This window comes from Girardinichthys multiradiatus, chromosome 14 (genome assembly GCF_021462225.1).
Source record: "Girardinichthys multiradiatus isolate DD_20200921_A chromosome 14, DD_fGirMul_XY1, whole genome shotgun sequence".
Classification (NCBI taxonomy): domain Eukaryota; kingdom Metazoa; phylum Chordata; class Actinopteri; order Cyprinodontiformes; family Goodeidae; genus Girardinichthys; species Girardinichthys multiradiatus.
Window position 1 is genome coordinate 32,493,996 of NC_061807.1, and position 25,885 is coordinate 32,519,880.

The window sequence follows — 25,885 nt, forward strand, 5'->3', positions numbered from 1 at the left end:
TATTAAGAAATATAATATTAATACTGATAAAAGGACAAAAGATGAGAGTCCAAGACAGGTCCAGAATGCTGTAATATGTTATATTTGAAACCTTTTCCTCTACAAACAATGTTTCACAGTAAAATCTCACGTGCTCCGTGGAGAACTACAGACTGGGTTGTAAAATATTTTATTTATTATTTTTGGCAGGCCAAATGAAAGTAATTTTCTTATGAGTGGAATGAAGGGGTGGGAAGAAGGCATCAAAACAGAATAGGTTCATGAAAGAAAGAACATGTTTAGAGAGTAAATCTTAATAAAGTGTTTGTAAAGTATAACTAAATAAAATAAATGTGTTTTTAGGATCTTACCAATTGACTGAAATTTAAGAATATCAACTTTCCTTTTCTGAGACCCAGGAGACATAGGGGTGGAACAATTTGATGAGAAACACTTAAAAAGGTAATTTACATAGATGAGAAAAGTTGCACATTAATTTGACCTGCAGTTAACATAGTTTCCCTGAGTTTAAGAGCAACTTTTGTCAGATGGACTAAGCAGAAATTCACATTATTTTTTAAATATCGCAAAATGTTTCATTATCTGCTTCAGAAAAATGCTTTTGACCAACCTTGATCTCCATTTCTCTTCATCCTTCACTACAAAGTTTAGCAAAAGCATTAAAATCAAGTAAAATTATTGTAAACCTTTTTTGTTTGATTCAAATGATTTACATTCAAGGAAAACCCAGCCAAGACAGAGAACTGGTTCAACATGTCCTCGTTTAGTTTAGTTTATAAGTAACTCAATTATTTATAAACTGGGCTGCTGTCATATGAAAAATAAACTACTTAGGGCCTTTGCTAAAGCCCCCAATGTGTCAAGACTCTAAAAACGCTCCTGGTGGCACCTCTACTTTATAATTTGATTCATTTTGTGATAGAGCTCTCAACTGGAATTATTCATACATGGAATCAATTTTCCTCATTGAAATGAATTGAAATACAATGAGTCCATGCCAAACCCTCAGATACACCATGATGCAGCACTGATGAATTTGAAGGTGCTCTAAAAACGTAAAATGTTTGGTTATGTGTTAGAAAAAAGATAAAGAAAAAGTAAGTCTTTTATTAACAGTCAGAACAACACCATGCATACTTGGACTGATCTCATATTATATTCTTTTGTAAGGTCAATTGTATATATATATATATACATTCTTTATTTCCACTAATAATTATACCAACAAAAAAAAAATTCTTACTGAGAGCAAAGTGGACCAGAGTCAAATTCCTTGTTTGTCTGTACAAACTTGGCAATAAAGCTGGATTCTGATTTTGATAATAGTTTACTTTACTTTCCGCCCCCCCAAGAAAGTAAAGTAAATCACAGTAAAAGCATTACAAAGTATTTCTAATACAGGAATGCCACAATTGCCTAATTCCTTTTTACAAAAGTAAATGACTCAATAAATAAATAAACAGGCAAAGAGCATAACCCCCCAGTGGGAAACCCAAAGGTTTGCCCTTGCACGCGGTAACTGTAGTTTATGTGAGCATTCTACTACAAGGGAAACTGATTTTTTGCACAGTTACAGAATTAATAATGTGCCTATTATGGTGAAGAATAAGGAAACCTGACACACTAAAGGCATTTCTTCTGCAAAGATCATGTGTTTGCATGAGGAAGATCAGATGAGGTTAAAATCACAGTCCGGATGTGGCTTCACTTCATTAAAACTGAAATTAGAGGAGCCGAGGACTCACTGGAACCCATCAAATAAAACGTAATTCAATGATTTTGCATGTGCTTTTGTTTATATGCGTGTTTAAAAGATGGGTGAGATAAGGGATTCTCCTACAACAGGCTTTCTGGCACCACAGTTGTATAACGTTTAACTATTTTTATGGGTGCATTTTATTTGTAGCTGGAATATCTCAGTTTGGTTGATTATTTCCTGTTGTAACAATGCTTCTTGGTAATCAGTCTTATAGAGTTGAAAAGCCTGTTTATTTCCCTTTAAATAGAGCTACATTTGTAAGGAAAATGAATTTGTGGATTAAACAGGAGAGTTAAGTATGTGGGCTGCAGCAATAAAAAAATTTGCCAACTCCTCTGTGTGTTTCTTCTTTGCAAAAAGGTTCAAGCTCAATCGTAGTATTTGAAAACATCAATTTGAAGGCTGTCCTCCAATTGGATTTAGGTCTGTATTTTGAATATGTTTTGATCTAAACTATTCCATTGTAGCTCTGGCTGTATGTTTTCTTTGCTGTCCTGCTGGAAAGTAAAACCCTGCCTCAGTCTCAAGTTTTTAGCAGCCTCGAAAAGGTTTTCTTCCAGTACTGACCAGCTTCCCTGTCCCTTCTGAAAAAAAGTATCCCCCAAGCATGATGCTGCCACCATCATGTCTGTAGGTGTATTCACTGTGGACGTGCAGCGTAGCTTTTCAGCCAAACCTAACATTTTACATGCAGGCCAAAATGTTGAATTGGATTTTATTTATGGCTGTCAGAGTAAAGGGGCATGAATACAAAATGCACGCCCCTCTTTTCAGATAGTTTTTCTGCGAAATTACTGAGAAATTACAATTAAGTCCTCTATTTTGTTGGTCTATTAAATAAATAAAGCAATAAAGAATATTGAAGTTTTTACTTTAAGGGATATGAATACTTTTGCAAGGCAGTGGACCTTGAAGCATGTGACGTAAAAGGCTCACATAATCTGGACCAACGAGCCATGTGACCCAGGTGCTGAGTGGTTAGATGATTTCTCACTGATCAGTGGAACTGAGGACACCTTTTGTTTCTGTTTAAGTTTTTTTTTCAAAAATTCACATGCTGTATGAGTCAATCAGGTTTCTGGTCATGAGATGTGTAAAGAAGGTTTCCTTGTCTTGATGGAGCAATGCGGTCCTTCGGTCCTGGAAGAAATACCAAATGTGATTAGGTTTAAAGAAGCTCTGGTTATTTCAGCTTTACTGATGAAAAATGGGTGGTTTGCTTGTAGAAATGTCCCGTTAAGTATAGAACTATCAAGATTTTTAATATTTTAAGCTGGTAACATTTATTTCTCACGGGGCATTGACACAGCAACAAACAGCACAAAGAAAAAAAAAAACATAGATGTTTAAGGCAGTCCCAGGTATAATCCTGAAGGAAGAAAAGCTTACGAGCCAGGCAGTTTTCCTCTTATTAGGCTGAAATGACTTTTTCCTGTAAATCTATCAGTAAACTTGCACTACTCACTTGCAAACCTGTTAGACCACCAGCTCAGACTGAATATGACTGTTGAAGTCCAGTGAGGACCTCTAGAGGCTATTTCTGTGAATTACAGATGCTTTCTCAAAGTCAGACCACCTATTCAGGGGCAAAAAAGTAGAAAAATCACAACCGGGATTAAAACGTAGAAAGTACTAAAGCATGTTGATTTGCGTGGAAGTCAGTTAATTAAAGCACCAAAGGTTTATAAGATTGATAGGATAAATAGACCTTTTTGATTAAACACCACCAGATCAAACAACAATTAATTATTTATATCTAAATGGCTTTGACTGCTTAAAATGTTATCTTGACACTAAATCAAAAATAACTAAAATAACTAAAGTTGAAGCTCTTAAAACATGGTTATCTAGACTGTATTTCTGGGTTTTTAGGATTGTGCATTTTTAGAAAAGTACAAAACTGAGACAACAGGATATTTGATCTATTTTGATTTAGTGGTTTATATAATTGACATTTTAATTAATTTGACTAAAATCACTTGCTATTTAAAATGGAAGGTGATCATGTATTTGTGTGAAAATACATTACATTTGCCAAAGATACCACTAGATGGAGTGAGTGAATCAGACATGTTCCAAATGAGGTTATTTTTTATTATTACTTTTCATAACAGTCATCATAAAATAGGTTTTTCAATGAGAAAGCTTTTGAATTACTGATATTAAAATAGAAGAAGACAGACTGTGTGATTAAGGAATCTAATAACTTTGTTGAGAATCAAAATGACGAAGGTATTAAAATGTTCCCTTATTAAAGAGCAAATAACAGGATCACCCTGTTGCTGCTATTTTTGGTTCCAGATTATATTTTATTAGGATCCCTCCATCATATTGTGAGCCTTTCACTTCCTTGAGAGCAGCCTGGATCTAGAAACTCTTGATTTTTTTTTTTTTGTAGCCTCTAAGGTTTCAAAGAAGTTTAACTGCAATGTTTATTTTTGGTTTTTTTGGCAGATTGTGAAACCAGCACCTGGTTGATCTGGAGCAATGTGAAGTGATGGTTTTAGTGCCCCATATGCATTGCGCAATAACTTGCTACAGAAAGTGTACTACGTTGTGGATTAAGGTCAAAGAGAATGGCACTCTAGGTAAAATAAAAATGTGTTAATGAACAAAACACTATCAATGGACAGAGTAGATATATTAGGAAGAAACATCAACCCAATGATAAACAGCAGCAGACCTAAAGTAAACTAAAGAGGAGATTTTATCCTGTGAGAGGAAACACTAAACTGAATGATGAATGTAACAGATGATAACGCATCAACCAACTCAGACAGAGAGTAAACAGCTATGAGTCCTGATCTGAACCAAGCTGAGATGTTTTGCATATAGACAAAGTTTCAATGCTAAAAAAAGCAACCATTCAAACTTTAAAAACTAAAGGCACTGCATCTGAAGAGAAACTGCAACTATTACTGAACAGGTGCAAGATGATTCAAGATAAGTCAACAGGAAAAAGAAACTTGTTTCTGCCAAATGTTCTTGAGAATACTTTTGTTGGAAATAAATTGTTTCTTTGGTACCTTCTATTTTTAAAGCAGATTTCTATTGCCCATAATAGTCTGTGACATCCTGGCTTACCTTATAATTCATATATTGCACGTTACAGTATTAGAGCCACTCATCTTCATACATTGTGAGACAATGCAGACACACACGCGTGACAAGGGTATTACTTATTAGCATTAAAGCGTTGTCTACCTTTCCATGCTCCATGAAGTGACCAGATCCAGACTGGACCTTTACTTCTCAGGAGTTGTAGGAATCATGAACAGCCTCTCTGTCAGAATAGGAAATGTGAATTCAGGGGGCTACTCATCAAATTTCAATACTAAATTGACAAATAGCGAGTGTACCTAATAGTAGTAACAGGATGTCTGAAGTCAAGCTTTACTGTCAAAGGTAACAGTTTTCTGGTCTTTATTCAGTTCTAAAAGTAGTTAAATTTAAGCTCAAGTGGGCAGAAAAAAACACACCACAGATTCCCCACTGTCAGTGTTTATTAAGAGAGGATTAATCCAAAATGGAAAGGTTTTTAAAACCCAACCGCCCCCTTCCTAATAAAAACCAATGGATGTGTACAAAATGTAAAACCTCACATTTTAAAGGGGATTTCTTCCTAAACTTTTGTTTAAAATTATATTATATTCAGAATATTGCGTTGATGTGTCTAACAGGTTAGGTACAATATTATGGTTCTAAAAACAAGGTTGATAATTTTATGTACTTAAACATCCATTGCCTTACAATGTTTGAGGATCTTTTAAGTATATTTTAACATGATATGTTGATTAGAAGACACAGTGTTAGCAGTAATAGCAGTAATGGTACTACATTATTGAGATCTATTGTCCAAATATGTCCAAATTTGATAAAATGTGATTATATGTCAATCATTGCTATTAAATAAAATAAATATTCAAAATCATTTCATCCTTTATCAGGTATAAAAAACGTTTGAGCGTAACTATAAAGTGAAATTAAATTTCTTCTGCTTTTTCAAGCTGCCTACTTTCAGTTCCTTATTTTTATATTCTATGTCTTTATTTAAACATTATTGGCCATGGTCTCATTTGGATGCACTTGAGGTTTATTGATGCCCAGACAATACAGAAACATGTGCATCATGTGGGAGGAACACAACAAAGAGAGGGGTGGAAAAAGAGGAGGATGGTGCTGCAGAAAAACAGGGGAAGTCTGAGTAGTCATGAGCTGATTTGTTTTTTCCTTTCTCCCAGCCTCCTCTTTTATTGTCTGCTCTCTTCCTGACTCTTAACTTCTTCCCCTCCTTCCTTTTTTTCTTTTGTGTCTTTTATTTTGTGATACTTTCCTTTCCCCCTCCTTCCTCCCTGTTCCTCTCCTCCCTCCTCCTCTTACGGTCACCTCAGTTCAGGGACAGCTGACATCTGTGACATAGTTTTCCTAAAGCGCCGGTCTGAAAGCGGTTAGTTTGTCACTGTCCAAGGTAACATTCTTTCACACATACCGAAACTATATGAAATAATTGAAATACTAATGAAGAATCTGGACATGTAATTGACAAGACGCATGTTTGTATTTTTCATGCATTGGGATTTCATTCTTTCTTACGAGGTAATGTTTCAAAATAAAACTTTTGTTATTTTGATCATTTAAACCAAAAGGACTGCTTGTAAAGCAAAAGTTGGGCTAACAATAATACAAAAATTTCTGACTAGATATTATGTATATTTAACAACTAAAATGCACAAATTAATCAGTTGAATTACAGCAAACGTACTCACTCAGCTACGATATTAAACTAACTTCTAATTAAGTAGATGATTTTGCTGATCTATTTGTTCTCCATGTGAAATACGTACAGTAAAAGGCATAAATCTTTATAAACCTTATAAAGCCAAACATCAATTTGAAGTAAAAAGTTAGCACTTTCCTCAAACACTTACTGTATTGAGTGATAAATGGCTCATTTTATTCAATACATTCTGTATAAAATTGCAAAATGCATGAAATATGATCTTTTTAAAATAATACAAACAAAAAAACACAAATGAATCAATTATGATCCATTGTTTTGCACTTCAGGTTGTCAATTTGTTTAACTTCAGCATTAGCACTGTTGCTAAACTAATCAAGGCTGGATATAAATGTGAAATCTTCTCAAATAACAAGAAACATTCTCAACCACAAGTCTTTATGGCAATTCTTATTGTTTACTGAGTTGTTACTGTAAATGCCTTCATAATGCAACCCGTATCAACATGTCAGCCCAACGGCTAACTGAACCGACATTATCAGTTGAATTCTAATTAAAAGGTTCTGGTGGGATTTGTTACCAAAATGTAGTTGCTATCGCTGTTAGAACAAACCCATTACTGACCATCAAATTTACAAACTAATAGGCTTGACTACAGGTTAAATAATAATTAATATTTAACACTCACAAAAAATCTTTTTTATAGTGCAGTGATGAATGGTGTTGTCATCTCTTGAGCAAAGGTAGGAAAAGCTGCTAAATTTACTGTGAAACACCCACTCAGCCAGAAAGGAGTGATTGTGGAGGAATCTGTTTTTACCTCAATAGTGGTTGGTGCAACGACGTGACAGTGATTCAGCAGCACTGTTCTCCAGATCTGGAAGCCTTCATCATAAACTGTAAGCCTTTCTATTCCCCCCGTGAGTTCGCTTCGTTCATCCTGGTCGGTGTTTACATCCCGCCGCAAGCTAACGTGCAGGTCGCACAGCGCATGCTCGCCGACCAGATACTGAGTGTGGAGCGGACCAACCCGGACTCCTTAGTAATCGTCGCTGGTGACTTTAACAAAGGTAATCTGACCCACGAACTCCCCAAATATAGACAGTTTATAAAATGTCCGACCAGAGAGGACAACATTCTGGATCACTGTTACACCACCATCAGAGACGCTTATCACGCCGTCCCACGTGCTGCACTGGGCCAATCCGACCACATCATGGTCCACCTGATTCCTTCATACAGGCAGAAACTAAAGCTCTGCAAACCTGTTGTGAGGACGACAAGGAAGTGGAGCAGTGAGGCTGTGGAGAATCTCCAGGCGTGTTTAGGCTGTACAGACTGGGATGTGTTCAGGACTACTACCAACAGTCTGGACGAGTACACAGAGGCTGTGACTTCCTACATCAGCTTCTGTGAGGACAGCTGTGTACCATCATGCACCAGGGTGAGTTACAACAACGACAAACCCTGGTTCACAGCTAAACTCAGAAGGTTAAGACTGGATAAGGAAAAGGCCTTCAGGAGTGGGGACAAAGACATATACAGAGAGGCAAAGTACAAGTTTGGCAATGCAGTGAAAGAGGCCAAACGACTGTACTCTGAGAAGCTCCAAAACCAGTTCTCAGCCAACGACTCTGCGTCTGTCTGGAAAGGGCTCAAGCAAATCACCAACTACAACGACCGACGCCTCGCCAACAACCTGAACGAGTTCTACTGCCGCTTTGAAAGACAAAGGGACAGTCCTGCAACCATCCCCCACGACGCCCCCCAACAGCTGCAGCCACAATCCACCACCCCCATCTCTCCAACCTCAAGAGGGGCCTTGGCACCTCCAACCCCCACCCTGAAGTTCCCCCCCACCAGCCCCCTACCCACGCCGAGGACGGCTCTTTCCAGAGGGACGTCAACAAACTCTTCAGGAGACAGAACCCCCGGAAAGCTGCTGGTCCGGATTCTGTCTCACCAGCCAGCCTGAAGCACTGCGCTGATCAGCTGTCTCCAGTCTTCACAGACATTTTTAACACCTCACTGGAGACATGTCATGTGCCAGCCTGCTTCAAGTCCTCCACCATCGTCCCTGTTCCCAAGAAGCCAAGGACCACAGGGCTTAATGACTTCAGACCCGTCGCCCTGACCTCTGTGGTGATGAAGTCCTTTGAGCGCCTTGTGCTCTCACACCTAAAAGACATCACCGACCCCCTCCTGGACCCCCTGCAGTTTGCCTACAGAGCCAACAGGTCTGTAGACGATGCAGTCAACCTAGCACTTCACTTCATCCTCCGGCACCTGGACTCCACAGGAACCTATGCCAGGATCCTGTTTGTGGATTTCAGCTCTGCCTTCAACACCATCGTCCCAGTTCTGCTACAGGAGAAGCTCTCCCAGCTGAGTGTGCCCGACTCCACCTGCAGGTGGATCACTGACTTCCTGTCTGACAGGAAGCAGCGCGTGAGGCTGGGGAAGCACGTCTCTGACTCCCTGACCATCAGCACCGGTTCCCCCCAAGGCTGTGTTCTCTCTCCTCTGCTCTTCTCCCTGTACACCAACAGCTGCACCTCCATTCACCAGTCTGTCAAGCTTCTGAAGTTTGCGGACGACACCACCCTGATCGGACTCATCTCTGATGGTGACGAGTCCGCGTACAGATGGGAGGTGGACCATCTGTTGGACTGGTGCAGCCAGAACAACCTTGAGCTCAACGCTCTAAAGACAGTGGAGATGGTTGTGGACTTCAGGCAGAACCCAGCCCCACCTGCCCCCATCACCCTCTGTGACTCCACAATTGACACTGTGGAATCTTTCCGCTTCCTGGGAACCATCATCTCCCAGGATCTCAAGTGGGAGCCAAACATCAGCTCCCTCATCAAGAAAGCCCAGCAGAGGATGTTCTTCCTGCGGCAGCTGAAGAAATTCAACCTGCCGAAGACTATGATGGTGCACTTCTACACAGCCATCATTGAGTCCATCCTCACCTCCTCCATCACCATCTGGTACGCCGCTGCTACAGCCAAGGATAAGGGCAGGCTGCAGCGTGTCATTCGGTCTGCTGAGAAGGTGATTGGCTGCAGTCTACTGTCGCTCCAGGAACTGTACACCTCCAGGACCCTGAAGCGGGCAGGGAAGATTCTGGCTGATCCCTCCCACCCCGGTCACAGACTCTTTGAGACTCTCCCCTCTGGCAGGAGGCTGCGGTCCATCCGGACCAAAACCTCACGCCACAAGAACAGTTTTTTCCCATCTGCCACCAGCCTTGTTAACAAAGCCCGAAAAACCACACTGACACTCCCCCTTTCCCCCCCTTTTTTTTGCTGACAGGACACTTGTAAATTGTAACTCTATGCGTTACATTAACGCTCAGCTTGGACTCCTGCTTTACTTGCACTGCCATACTTGCACACTGATCATCTGCACTGTTGTATTGCTCTTGCATCTTATACTGCTCTATACTTACTCTCACTCACTTAAAACTGTGCACATATATTTATATTATATTGTAGATATGTTTATACTGTTTAATTTGTATTGTATTGCACTGACTACGCCAAAACAAATTCCTTGTATGTCCAAAAACGTACTTGGCAATAAAGCTTTTCTGATTCTGATTCTGATTGTTTATCTCTTCGCTCAACCTTTGATGTTTCAATCATCCAGTGAAATCCCGGAAGTAAAAAAAAAATAGCACCAAGAGAACTCTGAGATCTCTCAATATCTTGAGTAGGTGTCATGACCCCGAAAACCTTTCTGCTTGGTGAGACAAAACGCAGCAATTTAGAAAGAATAAACTGATGAGGGTAAATGCTGATAGCTGCACTGTGCCGATGTATAGAATTTATAAAGCAGCTGAACAAAAACTGATTTTCTCTGCATCTCTTTGTCTGAATAATCAATCTGAATACCCAAAGTGGTCTTGTTTTCAGTCCTATTATTATTATTACCTTCATTACTTTGCTTTATAAAGAGCCAAGCAATCGTTAAATTTAAAAATACAAAAAAATGAGTATTAAAAAAACCCATAAAATCTTTACTTTCTTAGATCCAAGTCTCTATTGCTGGGAACAAGGGGAGCCCCAAAGCCACAGGATGTGAAGGAGTGTTAAAAAACACACAATAGGTTGGTGGGGCCCCGTAGACTGATGTGTATTTAGTGTGTGAATCTAGCAGTGGAAAACATTGTGCAGTGTGTGGTTTCTGGTGCAGTGCATTAGTGCAACAGGTGCACATCTCCAGGTACCACATGGTGACTTTCATTTGAGCTTCTTAAGTACCGTAAGTAAAATGTGCTTCCACATGTACAGCATATATATGGTATTGTGAAAAATTATCTGTCCCCTCAGAGATTTGTTCTCTTTTTCCTTTTTGCCACACTTGTATCTTTTCAGATCATCAATGACATTTTTAAAGGTTAACCTAATTAAATAAAAAGAAACTGTTTTCGTATAATAATTTCATTTATTAAGGGAAGAAAGCAATCCAAAACAAGCTTGTCCTGTGTGAAAATGTCATAAACTACCTGTGTTTGATCATAATGGGAGCATATTTCACAAGCCACTACTAGACCCATACAATCAAGAAATAACTTTAATAGAACCTGTCTGACAGAACGAAGTAGGCAAGTGAATCTGAAAAAGCAACACATCATGCCCCAATCGAAATAGATTGAAGAACAGAAGAGGAAATAAAAACTCTCACATTTATTAGTCTATAGGGTTACAAAGCCATTCCTAAGTTTTTGGGACTCCACTGAATCACAGAGGGATTTTCCACAGATGGATAAAACATGGAATAACAAGGAATGCTCCCAGGAGTGGTCGGCCTACCAAAATTATTTCAAGAAGCCTTGATGGCTGATTCAGGTTAAAAAAGGACCCAGAGCAACAACTAAAGCCCAGCAGACCTCACTTACCACAGTTAAAGTCAGTGTTCATTATTCAACGATAAGAAAGAGAGACTAGACTAAAAATGTCATCAGTGGAAGAAATCAAAGCTGAAAGTCACTCGTGACCAAAAAAACCTCAAACACCTGACTCACATATGCCAAAAAAACACATTATTGATCCTCAAGACATTTGGGGAAATATTCAGTGTGCTGATGAGACAAAGTGAAAGGCTTAAAACTGGCTTAAAACTAACACAGGATTACAGAAGAAGAACATTATACTAAAAAACATGGTGGGAGTTGTCTGATGGTCTGGTGCTGCTTTGCGTCTTCAGAGGGTGGAGAACTTACAATATTTGATAAAATCGTGTATCTGTATCTGAAAATCCCTAAGTAGAACGTCTGGCAGCCAGATACTTTAAGATCAATTGGGTTATGTAGGAGAAAGCTAATCCAAAGCATGCCAACAAGTCCACCTTTGAATGACTCAATAAAAGAACAAAATGAAGGTCTTAGAGTGACCTGGAGAAAACCAGACCTAAATACTTTTGACATGCTATGGTGGGACCTAAAAGAGGAAATTTATGCTTGAAAATCCTTGAGTGTGGGAAGAGGAGTGGGACCAAATTAGGTCTGAGGCCTTATTGCCTTTTCTTCATGGGGCCAAGTTGGTTTGGATACTATTTTTGTTCTTTCTCTGGTTATCTTTGTCTGTGATCAGCAAATACACTTTAGTATTTGCTGATCACAAAAATGTAAGTGTGACAAAATAAATAAAAGATATCTAAAATCTTTTTTCACGGCACTGCAACTGTAACTCTCTCGAGAATAATGAGCAAAAGCAGTTTTGAATTGTGGTATTAGAGTATTTTATGCTCTTATTTTAGTGTCATGTGTTGATAGGTCACAGGTTTTGAATTGGCAGCTAAATTAATTCACCTCGAAAGATTTCTCACTCAGTCAGTACATTTAGCCAATACTCCCCTAAAGTATCGCAGCTTACTTTCTTATATTTGAAGCCTCCGGTGCTCACATTGAAGTTTCAGGTCCCCTTCTTGATGTTCCCAGAATTTAGACATCATACAGTGATGTTCCGGCACAACAGTGGACAAATACATTACTCAACAACAAATAAAGAAGACAAGTTACCTAGCAACTTTAAATGTTGGAGAATTCCACTTGTTAGGTACAGTTATGGAGTGAGAACCTTACGGAAAGTCAAATGTGGGTCTTAATGGCCAAAAATGCCTCAAAAATCTGTTTTATGGATTGCTCTGAAGGGGCTTTAAAACATTTATTGACTGACAAAGATCTGAGAAGAGTATAACTAAATATAACTGTATCAATACATGGCTGTACACACACACACACACACACACACAATATATATATATATATATATATATATATATATATATAAATGTTTGTAAAGCGATTAAAATATGTCCCATTTGTGTCATAGCATAATGGGAAAAGTGCAACTATTTTTCAATCACTAATTGTTACTTAAATATCATTGCACTTCCTTCTACATGAATGTTCTACAAAATTTACATGATTTGCAGCTGTAGCTTAACCTTTGCGCTAACCAAGTAACCGTTGTTGTCTTGTGCTTTGGTACCTAGTGGAAACAATCACACCTACTGTCTAGCCGACAACTGAGATTCACAAAGGGAACTTTTCTGATGTCACTGAAAGTGAAAAAACAACCATGCCACAGAGGACCCCAGAGGTCTTTAAATTTTCCAATTGTTTTCTTGCTTTTACTCAATTTCTGTTTCTGTTTCCAGGGGAACTTAATGGCAGTACAGTATTCATACATTTTTTCATTCTTTTGTTCGTTCATTCATGCATTCATTCGTTAATTCATTTTTGCCACACTAGGCGAATGCTTTTATGGCCTATGCCAAGAGATGCCGTTGCCTACATGTTTTTAAAGGTTCGGTTAGTTCTAGTGTGTTGTCAAAGGTGATATTGATAGGTTAAAAACTAAGCACAAGTTCATAGTAATTTCTGAAGGTCTACTACTGCACCTTGTGGGTACTTTGTGGGGGTGGGGCAAAGGCGCTTGCTCAGGGCCCAGGTTGCCATTGAAATTAGGACAGCCAGTGTTAATGTGTTAGAATGACCCAGCCAAAGTCCAGACCTAAATCCAGTTAAGAATCTGGAAATGTATCTTCATAGATGCTCTGCATTCAATCTGACTGAGCCTGAGACATTTTGTTATGAAGATACGTAGGCAAACATGTTTACTATCTCGATGTAAAGAGCTGGTAGAAACATACCCCAAAAGACTTGCAACTCCAACTGTATGGTGGTTACTTAAAGTATTAACTCAGCAGGTTCTGAGTATAAATACATGCCACCCATTTCAGATTTTTATTTGACAAAATAGTTTCATCTAACAGTGCATAAACTGGCAATAGTTTATTTATTCTGTAGATGCAGTCATGTTCAATAAATTGGAATATTATTGAAAAGTTCATTTATTTCAGTAACTCAATTCACTAAGTAAAACATTATATAGACTATTTACACACAAACTGATGTTTTAAAGCCTGTATTTCTGTTAATTATGAGGATTTTTCGCTTACAGCTAATGAAAACAAGACATTTAAGATTAGTATATTACATCCGACTAATAAAAAAACTTCTTGATGCAGAAATGTGGGCTTAATTAAAAGTATGTTTCAAACCTGCTTAAAGGTTGGTACTTTAGAAGGGTACTTTTAATCTGACAAACGATCTGGTTCAGATTGCATATCCTACTCTATTGAATATGACTGTATTTGTTAAACATAAACAGTTGCAGAGCCAGAAAGGTTTTATTGGGGTGGCCAGACTGAGACCATTGCTCACTGAGGGGTGGACAAAAACTGATTTTAGGCTTCTTTGTGGCACTAGTTGCCTTTATTTTTATTGTCTTTTTAAAGTAGGGTAAAGAGAGGGGCAAGACATGCAGCACACGTGGCTGGGGTCGGGACTCAAACCAGGGACAGCTGCATTGAGTACTGAAGCATCTGTATATGGGTAGCGCACTCTACCACTACGCCACACACAGTGCCCTTCTTTCTGTGGTTTGAGCAGTGGTGGTCACTCTCTCTTGCAGAACTAGCAAAACTAGTTCCAATAAGTCACCTTGCATGTTTATCATCAATGTGGACAATTTGTGAGCCTTTGTGAGGTGCCTTGAGACAACATTGTTGTAAATAAGCGCCGTTTAACTAAATAATCTGAACTGAAACTATCTGTGTAGTTATGCTGCTATAGGCTTAGGCTGCTGGAGGACATAACGACCACTTTCACCCTCTTCGCTACATTCTCACACTACTCTCCAATTTTGCATTATTTGCTGTTATTTCAGCTTTTAACTTTATGTTCTCTCTATTCTCTTCCTAGAAGCTACACCTGGCCTGGCTCTGTGTCTACCTGTGACACCTTTCTGGAGAGGGGAATTGTCCGAGCTTCTGCTGGCAACAACTTAATGCTCACCCTCTAACGATGATCCACATAGCCCTGTCTTTTAGTGTTTAACCCTTTCTCTCTCCTAGACATGGACATTGACTGAGCTTTTACTGTAACTAATTATATGTGCTCTCTTTCAGACTCTAACCTTGAAAACTGGCTCAGAGTTTATCTGTTATTTTTTTCTAGGTGAAATGACTAAAGGAGCTACATCCATTAACATTTACTTTTCCTTCCCATAGAAAGTACTCCTGGATCAGTGCTTCTTTGTTCTTTTTGTGTCTCTGCTCTGTTCTCTCAAACCCCCAGTCGGTCATGGCAGATGGCCGCTCACACTGAGCCTGGTTCTGCTGGAGGTTTCTTCCTGTTAAAAGGGAGTTTTTCCTCTCCACTGTCGCTACATGCATGCTCAGTATGAGGGATTGCTGCAAAGTCAACGCCAGTGACTGTCCACTGTCTCTACATGTTCATCCAGGAGGAGTGAATGCTGCAAGTCACTGACTGGATGCAATCTGCTGGGTTTCCTTAGAGAGAAAAACTTTTTATCCAATTTGAATAAAAAGTTAACTCCGACTGCACTGTTCAATGGTTAGGATTAATTGGAATTTATGTACCTGACTGTTGTGAAGTGCCTTGAGACAACATGTGTTGTGAATTGGCACTATATAAATAAACTGAATTGAATTGAATCATAATTGTATTAGTGATTGACAGCATTACTGCTGCCACCATCTGTTTTGGAGGGGAACTGCCGGTTCTTGGGGTGCCCGCAGGGGTTTCCAAAGATTGGCTTATGGTGGCCATGGCCACCCCTGGTCACCCCCTGGATCTGCCCCTGAACATAAACCTTTAATAGTTGATGCAGACGTTGCTAAATAATACACATCGGTGAGCAAAAGGTTGTTGAAAAAGTGTGATATACCATGTGCTGGAGGGAATATATTCAGCAGCTTGACTATAGTACACAATGTTCTTTTGCTTTGCACAAGGTTTTTGCTCCTACAAAGGGTTAGTTTGACAATATACATCTACATCTACAGTCTAAGTGTGATAGTTGCTGCTTTGGTGCTTTTTCATCCTGTTCATCTCTTTTCATTATCAGGAGGATAATTTGTTCTTGCCTTTACACTACCGAATGCCCCTCCTTGCAGGCGGACATGGCACCACCTCACAGAGCCCCAACGCAAAGTGCAAGATGCCAAGTACACAAGAATAGAGTCCAGTTCCCCCTCCCCTTTGTGGATTTGTAAATATCTTTGTTCCAGTGCAACTTCCAGGCTTGTATCTTAGACTCATGAAACGTTTGCATGAGAAAGTTGACAATGGCTGAAACAGCAGAGGAGGCTTCTCCAACAAAGAGGCCCATTTATCGGGTACAGTCACGGAGAGTGGCTGGGAGGGGGGGTAGGAGGAGAAGCTGGGAGGAGAGCTGAATTAATGAATTAAAAATGTCGAAAAACTGTGGCCATCTGAATGCTTTGGGGTTTATATAGCAGGGTATGCCTGTGATGATGCAGGGGGGGGGTCCTTGGAGGAGTGGACAGCACAGGCTTTTTTAAGGTCTCTCCAAGTGGACACACAGGGCGCGCTCTCTCCCTCTCTCTGCTTTGCAAGCAAGAAGAAAAAGTGCAAACTGTCCTCATCCGATTACATAATGATCCAGTAACAGTGAGACGGAACCGGTGCTGCCAGTGCCAGTGTGCTGGGGGACACTGACTAACCACTGGGTAATCCTCATCCAGGTCTCTCCTCTGACAGGTTCACGATTTTCTCTGAGAAATTTCCTTTTTTTTAGATGCACATGATGACTTTGATGTAGTGTTGCAAGAGAACCAATGCAAGGCAATGGCGAAAAGTGTCACTAAACATGTGTGAACTGTCAACAAGTGCAACTCGGTCAAGACCTTGAAGTTTTGCAGCATTTTCTTTTTTTTCCCCAAGTCAACAAAAACATCTCAGCCTGTTTTTGCACATTTGCTTGACAGTGAAACTGTCCGAACAGCACTGAAAGTCAACATCCATAACAGGTCAACAGAAAGGTAAGAAAAGTAAATTAATATTTGTATGATATTTATATTTTTGGCTTCATAATTTGTCTTGTTTGACTAAAACATATATATTTTTGTTCTGTTATGTACTAATAATAAACAATTACTGTATTACTCATTGCTATGTTTATTTCTACTCACTCATATGAGGATAAATGCTTCTTGGGACACTTCAGGTTTCATACTATAAAAGATATTATAAAAGCTGCAGCTCGTTCTTACTGAACATGCTGCGTTTGCTGTTTAGAGGCATATAGGTGGTAATAAGTAGCACTAGAGGAGGTTTACATGTCATATTAATCCCAATGTTGCACAGAATTCACTTTTTTTTAATCACACTCCAGGTGTGTAAAGAAGTTTAAAAGTAGAAAGAATCTGTATAAACTCAGAATGTCTTTTAGGCCAGATGCAACAGGCAAACATTATTCTATAACTTTTCATTCTTGTGTAGGTTTATTTCTATGCAACTAAAGAAAATTTACAGAATTATTTCTAAAAGCTGATAATGGTGCTGTCAAACATGCATAATACCAGTTTTAAAATCCACAAAGGACAGAACAGGTGTGATCATGTTTTCACATGTCTTTCAGTGAGGGGCACCACTGAAGTAGTAGACAGAATAGATTTAAAATAAGTTGTAGCTCTGCTGCATAAAGTCACTCCTGAATATTTGCCAAACAGCTGACCTCCATTCATAAATTTCATTCAGTGTTGTAACTCTCCAGACAGTAATTCATGGTTGAGGAAGTCGAGGGATTGGTTTAAGGAAGTGTCGGCTTCAGATGGAGATTGTTTGAGACTACTACGTGGTAGCTGCAATTTCTGATTGCATCATTTTTTGTTCCTCAAATTTAAAAGAGAGAAAAAAAATTTATTCATGTAAAATGCAAAGGATTTAGAAGCCAACGTGTTTAGATTACTGTGTTTTTTTATGTTTAACGTTATACATTAGGCGATTTCTTTCATTTCAAGCAATTTTGGTAGTCTTGAGAAGGAAGAAATACTTTGGGTAGAAGAACGTTTCCTTGAAGTCCAGTCTGAGTACTTCTAAAACACACATTTGTGGGACTCTCTTGTGGGTCCGAAACAAACAACCCCAACACAGTTATTCTGGGAATTAAGAAAGGATGATGAGCGCTGTTTGTCATGTGTGTCTTTGTTTTGGACTTGCGAACAGTCCAGGTCACACCCTACATCTGACCTGATAACTGAACAGGATAAAGTGGGTACAAAATAACTGGATGGATGTATGGATGATTGTTGTTAGTGACCAGAACAGTTGCCCCTTGTCAAAATACTATGCATGATGTAGGTAAAGTCATTTGAACTTAGATCAGACATATTGTGTCTTTATGACACAATATGGACAGTTTAAATCTAAAACATATATACATTATGGCTGTTAATTATGGCTTCTGGGTTGAAGCTGCAGGCATAACTTGTATCACTGGTTATGATCCTTCAAAAAAAAGCTTAGGTGATTTAATCAGTTTGCTCTTCTTTGTAAAGCTGTACAAAGGCAGCTATAACACCAACTTCATGGAATGTCTCTAGTCTTCTAGAGACTTCATACAATTCAAGTACAATACCTTTTACATTTTATCCAATAATGAAATGCCATATGGAGCAAAGGGAAAGTAGCTGTCCAGTCCTACAGTCAGATCCAAACTGATTCCTTGAGAGCGATGATTTAGCCAACATGGGGTCAATCATCTTTAAAGGGGACATATCATGCTTTTGAATTCTTCCTTTTCACAGTTAAATCATTCAGTTGTGGTCTATATAAAGTGGAACTGCAATGCTGTGGTTTGAACGCCTTGTTATTGTAGCTCCACAGGATCCTCTTTTACCCCGGTTCTGAGGTCCATCTGAGAGACCCCTGTTTTGGTGCCGTCTCTTTAAATGCTACTGAGACACTTCACAACCCGCCCCCGTCCAGATCAAAGAGTGCTGAACTTTAACCCGTTCATCCATTTTTGTCGTTTGATAACAATTATCTAGCGCCGCAGAAACAAGACAAAAGCAGCAAAACAATAGACAGAAGGAACCGACCCCTTAATCAGATGAAGTTTTAGCAAATCCTTTTTGGTACTGGTAGAGTTTGCTGAAGGACTCGTTCTTGAAATGGAGAAATAAGAATTTCCCTTCTGATGTGGGAACATTTCATGAAAAATAAAATTTATCGAGGCACTTATTGAAGTTTTGATGTTGGGGGACGGTGTAATGAATTACGTGGGTTAAAACACCCAACAACCAAACCGATCCTCTTTCAGAGTAGGCATACTAGAACTTGGACTACAAAATCTGAACGAGAAATAATTATGGCAGTTATACGAAATTGATCAGCTGGAAGCCCATGACCTTATTTAGCTGTTCTGCAGCAAATACTGTGACGTAACAGTTGGAAAAACGTAACAGATGTTGGAGAAAACTGAACGGACTGAAAAATGTGACCTAAACAGAATATAAACATATCTCCGCCATACCTAGAGGGAATAAATTAGACTTTTCTGCACTCCTATAGACTCTAAGTACACAACAAAATGTATTTAAAGGCTAAACAAGTGGACTTTGCATATGTCCCCTTTAAAATAGGAAAAGTGTCTTCTTTGACTGGCTGGTGTGAGCAGCCTTTTTTGCAGAAAAGTGTAGTGTAGTGCACGACATATCAAAAAATCTGCATCATTTTAAGACCAGCATGTGCAATAATAATATCTCAAAGGTAGCTTTAAATGCAATGAATGGAAGGAGTAATAGTACATTCAAACTCTGCATGGGAACTACATACTATGTCTGATTCAGTTGATAGTGGATGTGATAGTTAAGCAGAAAGACTGTTAACTTTTTAAAGCTGGGTTAGAAAGGATTTATAAGACTGAGGGAGTCTGGTATTTGAAGTGCCTTCCAAAAATATCAGTTTCCCTTGAACCCTTTCCCAAAAGTCATATTACAACTACAATATTTTTCATTGGTGTTTTAGGTGATAGAACAAGAGAAAAGAAAATTATACATGATTTTAAGTTTTATCACAGGTAAAAATCTTAGCCCTTGTCTAAAAGGTTTATTGAACCACCAAGTCTTTATAGGGTTATTTCTATGCACAACTAGAGACTAAACACAGGAGGCCCAGAGGAAGACCCAGGACACACTGGAGGGACTATGTTTCTCGGCTGGCCTGGGAACGCCTTGGGATTCCTCCGGACGAGTTGGCCCAAGTGGCTGGGGAAAGAGAAGTCTGGGTCTCTCTGCTTAGGCTGCTGCCCCCATGACCCGACCCCGGATAAGCGGAAGAACATGGATGAATGGATGGAACTAGAGACTACTATTTTTGAGTATTTTTCTTTGGTAAATAGCTCAAACAAAAACATCAATTCTTAAGCCACACATTTTTGATTAGATTGAGGTTGGGACATTGACTGGACCATTCTAAAAGTAAGGAAAGTAAGGATTGCTCTGTATTTAGCTTCAAACATCTTCACAGCAACCCTGATCAGCTGCAGTGGGAAAAATATCCCCACAGCACGAAGGTGCCACCACCATTCACATCACCATAGGGATGGTGTGTTCAGGGTTTGATGCATTATACATCCTCTGTAACACATTGCAAGTAGACGATATATTTCCGTTTTGGTTTCATCTGACCAAAGCACCTTTCTCCCCATATTTGCCGTGCCTTTTACATGACGTTTTGGTACATTTCATTAGGAACTCTTATAGTTTTCTTTCAACAATTCTTCCATAAAGGTCAGATTGGTGGAGTTCATAACTAAAAGCTATCTTGTTGACATATTCTTCAACAGATATCTGCAGGTCCCACAGGTAGCATTGGTGTCTTTCTGCTTCTCTTATTGATGCTCTGCTTGCCCACTCTGTCGGTTTAGGTGGAGAGCTGTGTCTTGGTAGGTTTCCAGTTGTGCCATACCCTTTGCATATTCAAGTGATGGCTTGAACTCAGTGAACCCATCTCTGTGAAGTGTTAGGATATTGTTTTTTAGCCTTAAACTATCTCCACAACTTTCTCCTGTCTGCTGTGTTTCTTGGTCTTCATGAAGCTGTTTGTTCACTAATGTTCTCTAACAAACCTTGGAGGCCTTCACAGAGGTTTAATCTCATTATAAGCTGCATTTATAATGAAATTAAATTCCCCAAAGGTGTCTCTTTACTAAAAGACAGTTTGTTGAACTGGATTTTACTAAGATGTATCAGAGTAAATAAAGAGAGCTGAAAACATATGCACTTCACCTTTTTAGATCTATTTTTTTCATTGGATGGTTTTACTTCTTCTCAATTATGGTGTAATGTGTGTTGATCTATCACATAAAATCCTCATAAAATACATTAAGGATTGCAGTTGTAATGTGACAAAATGTGAAAAAATTCAAACAGTTTAAAATTATTTTGCTGAGATGTTAATTTACATCTTGCACAAAACTTGTCTATAGGACTCATGTGGTATTTGTCTAAGTTGCAGAAATTTGCTGTATCTACAGATCTGTATTTCAGCGCAGCCACAAAGTGTTTTGATATGCAAATTGTTCAAAAGAAGACATTCTGTCCTAATCAGATTGCCTTTAATCGTTATCATCATTATGAGCTGTTGTCTCAACAGTAGCTTATTTATGGGGCTTAGTTTAGCTGGATGAAGTTTGCCTTTCTGTTGTCTTGAGTTGGCTTACTAGATGTCATTTTGGCACGGCGTGTGTTAATGTTTAGACTGTCCATTCAGTCCAGCTACAGAGGCTGCTGTGGTGTGAACAGTTGTCCCAGCCTTTCAGCTAGAGTCTTTTCAGGGCCATGTACTGGCTGCAGGGGTGTCTTTATGGTTGTGGACTCTGGACAGGCACACAAAGTGGAAGGGATTACTTTCTCCTCTGGAATACTAATCCCAAGCTTTTGTCACTCAACCTTCACTCCACATACCTTCCTTTCTATCCTTCATCTTTCCCGTGCTTTCTTCCTTCTTTCACTCCTCTTGCCACCTGATGCTCTGTTCTCTCTCAAACTTTCCCTCAGAACCACTTCGACTGTCTACCCCCCTACTTTCTCATCTCTGCTCCCCAACTGCAATGACAAGCACTGCATAATCACACAAGATCAAAAACATCACTAAACACCGGCGCACCCTTCAGCTCTCCGCTCTGGTCTCCTTTCCCTGTCTAACTTGCTCTCTTTCACTTACTAGCTCAGCCAGTCATATTTTTCAATAGTGGCTTTTGTCCCTTTCATCTAATCGAAAACAAAGGATTCTTGTGCACACGGGACAGAGGGAAGACAAGGGCTGCATGGGCCGGACAGGGCGGAAGAGATCACAACCTTGAGTGTTGTCATTCTCTGGGGGTAAAAAGCTCTGAAAGAATGATGGAAGTATGTCAAAGCCACAGCAGCAGACATCTTTTAAAATACTTCATTAAAGAATAGATTACAATATCACTGACCTTTGCTATTTTATTCATTATCCCACCAGCCCACACCTATGCTCAAAGGTCTACAAGTTTATTTAAATTTATAACTATGGTATCACCCTTTAAAAACTAAGGGACTTTAAGGCAGGCATTAAGTTCTCTAATCTAGAGTCTTATCAACAAATTGTACTGAAAAGACAAGAGCCATCTTTAAAGGTCCCATTGAAAATGAGTTGCATGTATCAATATTTCTACCACATAACATAAAGTTCTCTCTCAAATTCAAATACTTTTTTCCTACTTTACCTGTTTTCCTTGTAAGAAAACCAAAAAATATAATCTAATTTTGGCTTGCTTTAATTGTTTTTAAACCTCTACAGGAAATGGATCTCCTGACACTAAAGATGTTTAGTTATAGATATAAAGATATGTAGTTCAGATTGGAAAAATATAAAAAATCTTATGTGCAATTTTGTCAAGGCCTGAAGTTCAGTACAGTTTAGTTAAATTCAGTTTATTGTCTCTTTCATCACACACTTTCAGTGTACAACAAGCATTAAAAATAGAAATTTACAGAAAAGAGGAAGAAATGCAGCAAAGTTGGGATTTAAATCCCAGATGACTGTGTTAGTCTTTCCGTTCCCTGCATGACACCACACATGATGAATGAGAATAACAGTTAAAAAAAACAACATCTTCAGGTAAATTCTAATGAAAATGTTTTTGCAAGGATTTGTTGCCCAAAAAATATGTAATAATGTTTAATCATTATTGGACATCACTTTTACGCACATGCAGGAATTAAGGGTAATTAATTGGTATGGTTTATATTTATTCCTCCCAAAATTGTTTTCTATACTGGAAAATACATCAAGGAAATGAGGGCTATTAAACTGCTTCTCTCTTCCTGTTATGTATAAGGAACCAAACAGGATTCAACTTTTAAGAGGCAATATGGGTCATCACTTGCAGGTTGAAAAATAAACCGCAGAGAAGCTCAGGACAATGAAATGTGATACCAAAGGCTCATGACAGAGTCAGTTGTGAGAGAGAAAGTGTTACAGTGTCTGTTAGATGTAGACAGAATGCACATAAATCTAATTATACAACCAGTAACTTAAATGCATTATCTGACAGACCAAAACAAAGTAGTGCATGCTTGTAAGGTGGAAAACTTTAGTTTTCAATACTTTTTAACCAGGGCTGCATGGTGGCGCAGTTGGTAGCACTGTTGCCTTGCAGAATGAAGGTCCTGGGTGTACTTCCTCCCACAGTACAAAGACATGCCTGTCAGGTTAATTGGTCTCTCTAAATTGCCCTTAGGTGTATGAATGAGTGTGTGCATGGTTGTTTGTGTGTTGCCCTGCGATGGACTGGCGACCTGTCCAGGGTGTACCCCGCCTCTCGCCCATAGACTGCTGGAAACCAGCTCCCTTGCGTGCCCACTATGGAATAAGCAGCAGAAAATGACCGACTGACTACTTTTTAACCATATAAAATCTATAAAATGGGACATGTATATTGATTTCAGCCCACCTCAACTACCTACAGTAGCTTAATTGTCCACAAACATTTGTGAGAAAACATTATTAGGACTTAAGAACACACCAGACAGGGATAAAGCTGTGGAGAAGTTTAAAGCAGGGTTAGGTTCTAAAATAATATTCCAAACTTTTGACATTTTATGGCATGTTTCCATTGTATCATGCTGTAGGGATGCTGGTGAGAGTTGATAGAAAGATCGATGGAGATAAAATCAGGTTATATCTTTGCATCTTAAATGATAACATTAAGAGGGTATAGGATATGTTTGGACCCCACCCATGGGTTACGACATTAAAGGCCAGGAAGAACGTTTCTGGAACTTTCAAAATAAATCGCAATAACCTACTTCCAGCTCAGCCAGGAACAGCAACAACAGGGGTAACAGCGGACTTCTCGTGACGTCTCTGTTTGAATAAAAACCCCACGTTCCAACAAACAGACCTGTTTCAATGTGGATTCCAGACGGGAAACGGACAGGAGAGGCACCAAAGAAGTATGTCTCTTTGCTGGCAAGCAAACATAACTCTTCAAACTGGATCCAAAAGCATCATATGATCACGCGGTTAGATGCAACAAAGTGAAGCAAAAAGAGTAAAAGCCCTTCCTCACAGCTAACAGGAGGTTAGCTGCAAGCTAATCCTTTATTTACCCACATGTGGTGTCTTCCTCAACGCCCAGGACAACTTCTCCTCAGCTTGGTTAACGAGAGAGGCAGTGTTTGGGCAGAGATTAGTTTACACTAAAATAATCTAAATAATGTTCGCCCCCTCTCCGGAGGTGGATGGGGGTTGTTGGGGATTGGGTCCGGGGCGGGGGGGCTGGAGCCGGGCCGGAGTCACCCGGGTCTGGACAGTACCGGCGCTGTCTGCCTGCCTCTGCCCCAGGAAGGAAGGGGACCACCTCCTTGGTCCAAGGGCTGGTTGCCCCTAGGGGGTACCAGCGCCTGCAAGTATAGAGTATGCATGGGGAGTGTGAGTGAGTGTATGACGTCCATTGTTGTTTATCCTTACGTTGGATGTGAGTGTTTTTTTGTGTATCCATGAGGGTGGGAGTGGGTGATTGTGACTGTGCATGCCTGTTTTTTTTGCGACAGGTTGGGTCTTGAACTGCTCCCTCTCCTGGATCAGCTTCCTCTCCGCCACAACGCCTGCCGGTGGTTGGAGTCTCTGCCCACTGGTGTACTTGTGGTTCTCGGTGTCCGGGGCTGGGTGCTTTGGTGTGTGCTGGCTCACTCCCGGTAGCTGCTTGCCAGGGCCTGGCCCCCTGGGCTCTGTCTGGCCTCTGCTTGGGGGGTGGTGTGTCCCGGGGTCTTGGGCCTCTGGGTCCATGGCTGGATCTGCTCGGGCGTGAACGGCTGCCGGCGGGGCCTGTGGGCTCGTCGCTGCGGCTCCCTGGGGCTTCTGAACTGTTGCTGCTGGGTGGTTCCCCTGGGACTCTCCACTGCTCTTCTCTGGGGGGGTTGCGGTAGTCCCGGCGGTGGTTCTCCTGGGGTTCCTGTGCTTTGGGGGGCCTTTAGATGTCTGTGGCTCGGATCTCCTCAGTGTCCGTCCAGGGACCACGGGGCAGGCCTGTGGGTCCTCACACTCGCTATTGCATATTTTTGTGGAGAAACCTTGTATACAAAAGCGCATCCACACCCATACTCACAGGTGTTAAGCTTCAGGTGTTGACAGATACACAGATGTTCTATATTGGGCTGCACCTCTCACTAAGTACATTTTACATTCAGAATTACCGTGTACTATTTTGTTAAAAAAAAGAGAAACAGATGCAGGTGTATAAGCAAGCAGGGTGTAATCTTGTATTCTCTTCATCCTTCTTTCTCTTCTCCACTCTTTCCTCATTTTCTCCCCTTTTCCCCCCATCTCTCTCCTTTTCGAGCTTCATTTTTCCTTTTCATTTCAGTCTCCGTGTCCGTAACAGCTGAAATATTCCCAAAGAAGTTTATAATAAAGTAAAAAATAAATAAATAAAATAATGTTCGTTTAATGACGTTTGTTTTTGTTTGTGTTGAGAAACTCAGCTACAGTAAGTGCTACCAGACTAGCACTC

At 39.9% G+C, this 25,885-nt stretch overlaps 1 protein-coding gene and 1 long non-coding RNA gene across 3 annotated transcripts in view; one reads left to right on the forward strand and one right to left on the reverse strand.

Annotated features, from left to right (window-relative positions):
- Window positions 1-885: 885 nt before the first annotated feature.
- On the reverse strand, window positions 886-12,487 carry LOC124881253. Its single transcript, XR_007041588.1, has 4 exons — window positions 12,377-12,487; window positions 4,964-5,042; window positions 3,225-3,335; window positions 886-2,899 (listed from the first exon to the last, which is right to left on the reverse strand). It is a non-coding gene; the product is annotated as an uncharacterized LOC124881253 (long non-coding RNA).
- Window positions 12,488-16,333: 3,846 nt separating this feature from the next.
- Window positions 16,334-25,885, forward strand: part of LOC124880707 (ATP-sensitive inward rectifier potassium channel 10-like) — a 30,878-nt gene continuing 21,326 nt past the window's right edge. The window contains exon 1 of one of the 2 annotated variants that reach the window (XM_047386001.1): window positions 16,334-16,877. The gene's annotated coding sequence lies outside the window, so the exon portion shown is untranslated. The remainder of the gene's footprint in view (window positions 16,878-25,885) is intronic. The other variant, XM_047386000.1, reaches the window with a different exon arrangement.